The sequence below is a fragment of the Bison bison genome, unplaced genomic scaffold, assembly GCF_000754665.1.
Source record: "Bison bison bison isolate TAMUID 2011002044 unplaced genomic scaffold, Bison_UMD1.0 scf7180017864464, whole genome shotgun sequence".
In the NCBI taxonomy this organism is placed as follows: domain Eukaryota; kingdom Metazoa; phylum Chordata; class Mammalia; order Artiodactyla; family Bovidae; genus Bison; species Bison bison.
In genome coordinates this window covers 4328179-4331576 of record NW_011495025.1, presented here as the reverse complement: position 1 = coordinate 4331576, position 3398 = coordinate 4328179, and positions in this window count along the sequence as shown.

The window sequence follows — 3398 nt, the reverse complement described above, 5'->3', positions numbered from 1 at the left end:
GATTGGAGAAGGAAATGGCAACCCATTCCAGTGTTCTTGCCTGGAGAATCCCAGGGACAGAGGAGCCTGGTGGGCTGTGGTCTCTGGGGTCGCACAGAGTCGGACACGACTGAAGTGACTTAGCAGCAGTAGCAGCAGCAGCAAGGAGATAGGGCTCAAAGCTGCCTTTCTGCTCCAGACTTCAGGATAATAGTTAGGGGTTAGGGGAATCTCAAACTTGGAAGCTGATTGGCTAGTCTCAAATCAATACATAGAAGCCACTCATGGTGCTGTGCCGGGAGTCAGCATGGGAGGCCCCACCCATGACAAGGCCATGTGGAAGAGTTCTGGTGGGCAAGGCGAGCCAGAACTCGAGGGGTGCCCCTCTGGGCCTGCCTGAACATTTACCCCAAAACCAGAATCTGTCTGCTTTACTATTTCACGACTTTCACCAACTCTTCTGACATTAACGGGGGGCTATCCCCGACCACCTTTCTCTGTAAGAAAATCAACTTAAAACTCTAGTTAATAAGTCTCCTGGACATAATAGGAGTGTTTCAATTCAAACCCCTCTGATGACTTTCTAGCTTGCCTGACAAGTTTGTTCAGATTCACAGCCTCCCAACCACAAGAGGCATGAGAAGCTTAAGATATTCTAACAATGCAGAGCTTCTCAGAGAGTTAAAATTGTTAAATAGAACTAGCAGAGGATTTCTTTGTTGAGCTAATGCTTGCTGCCAAGTTTTCATATCCCTTACCTACTGTGTCCCTGGGAGTGTATTGATATAGTTGGTGTATAGAAATGTAAGTAGTAGCTTTAATGTTTGTAGCCTTGGACCCTTGAGTTAATTCTTTTCTTGTTATAGCCCACCACTTTTGCCCTATAGGTATGCAACTTTATCTAATGCTTTTGGAGGGTGACAGCCGACATCAGAATAATCACCTTTAGAGAAAAATAAGTTTTCTGAGGAAAAGGGTCATAAAATGTTAACAGGCTTCCTGGCCAGAAGATGATGTAAATCACCTAAAACTTTTGCATATGATAAGTTTGCAGGAAGAAAGCCTGGCTTCGATAAGGATCAAGGACTGCTGACCTTGCATGACTCTACCCCTTCCCCTGTTATCCTCTATGCACAACTTAAGGTATAAAAACTACTTTGGAAAATAAAGTGCGGGCCTTGCTCACCAAAGCTTGGTCTCCCCATGTCGTTCTTTCTCTTTCCTTTTCCTTTTCGGGCTGATTCCATGGAGTGCAGGGGCTCTCTGCGTTCACTTTCCTGCCTGGGCTTCTAAGACCCACTAGAGAAGGTGCCTAAGGCGGGGTACCTTCCGCAATTTGAGAGGGCGCCTGCGGCCTATGTGAACAGAGCAAGTCCCGTGCTGGGGCTTTATTAGCTTTCTGCATAAACCAAGGAATATCAGCCTCTTTTCTCTCCTCTATTTTCTCAACTGCAAAATTCTTTCCCTGTCTCTTTATTTCTGTCCTTTTCGCCAATGCTCTCCTCCCGAGGGAATCCTTGGTCCCAACCGGGGCTGGACCCCGGTACTGCTGGAAACCACATTTTCCTTATTGAAGGAATTCTTAATCCCTAAAGGGTGTGCTGCCACCCATGGGGTTGCAAAGACTGGGAAACGACTGACCGACTGAACTGAACTGACCTGAAAGGGATCTGTTGGCAATGCTTCTATTCTTTGAGTTTGTAGAGTGAAGAAGATCCTTGGTTCTGGGGTTATCCTGGAGATATGAGTTCCTATCCAGTATACGCCCAGAGCTGTCTATGTAAAATAACTCAAGGTTTGATTAATCAACTATATAAGGAGGCAACACCAGTTTAAGCTGGTCAGTATTTCATGCACTGTTTTCAAAGGGAAAACCCAACAGAGAAAGCCTGCAACCTATTTGTATCTACTTGCGCCAGCTGCCATTTAGGAAACCAATAACTTTGTCTTGAAAAATTTTGACGCTGTCCTTTGAACTTTGTGGAGTGCTATTTTCTGAGTCATGTATGGATGTCAGAGTTGGAATATAAAGAAAGCTGAGCGCCAAAGAATTGATGCTTTTGAACTGTGGTGTTGGAGAAGACTCTTGAGAGTCCCTTGGACAGCAAGGAGATCCAACCAGTCCATATAAAGGAAATCAGTCCTGAATATTCATTGGAAGGACTGATGCTGAAGCTGAAACTCCAATACTTTGGCCACCTGATGCGAAGAACTGACTCATTGGAAAAGACCCTGATGCTGGGAAAGATTGAAGGCGGGAGGAGAAGGGGAGGACAGAGGATGAGATGGTTGGATGGCATCACTGACTCAATGGACCTGCGTTTGAGTAGACTCCAGGATTTGGTGATGGACAGGGAGGCCTGGTGTGCTGCAGTCCATGGTGTTGCAAAGAGTCGGGACACAACTGAGCAACTAAACTGAACTGAACTGATTTTGAGTAATGTAATACCAGCTTCACAAAATAGGAAGTAAAGGGAAAAGGAATTATTTTCTCATTCCAAAAATTCTGTATGATAGTGTCCTCATATTCTTCCTTTTTGTTCTTAAAACTTGGCAATGGGTCTAACAAGAGAAAAAGTTAGCATTCCTACATATGTTCTTTTAGTGGAATTCTAAGATTATTTCCTAGTATAAAACGATTGTCAGTGTGTTTATTCAGCATATTATTTGAAGTCCCATGAGGCGGGTCTGCACTTTAAAACAAAAGGTAAATTGGTCACGTTTTCTACAAATGAAGCTTATGTTCTGGTAATACCAAGAACTGCCAAGTTTCTACAATGGCATTGCTGCTGATAAGTGTAGGAAGTTAGCAAAAAAAAGTGTAGGAAGTTAAACTGTTTATATGTTTTCTGAGCTCTAAAAGCAAAGAAAATGCTACAGATTTTTTTTTTTTAATTAGTGTAGTGGCTTTAAAATGAATCTGCATTTAATTCAGATTGCTCTTACTATAAAGTATGTTCTGTATAAATATTAATCATAAAATACTTTATCATAATATGCGTTTTTCTCTCTCCCCAAATCTCTGTTTTCTTAAAAGGTAAAAGGAAATAAATTTCCATCTAAAGTAAAATTTCATTGATTTCTGCCTGCATCTTTTTTAGAAAAAGAGAATTTGATTAACAAATATATAACTAAATAATCACAGAGGTGGAGTATTGGAGAGGAAGTTCTTTGTAAAATCTCAGAAGAAATATCAAAGGCACATAATTCTGATTTTCCCTTCTGAAATATTTCATAACATCATCCAGATTAAATTGAGAATTTTTTTCAGAATAAATGGAAAGACATTCTGAAAAGTATTTTATTTTCCAACTCTTTCCTATTTTATTTTTTGCCCCATATTTTGTAAAGTCCAAGAATAGTCTAAAACACTTTCTAGGAAATACTGAATTTTCAGTGAAATTTAGTTTCACTGTATA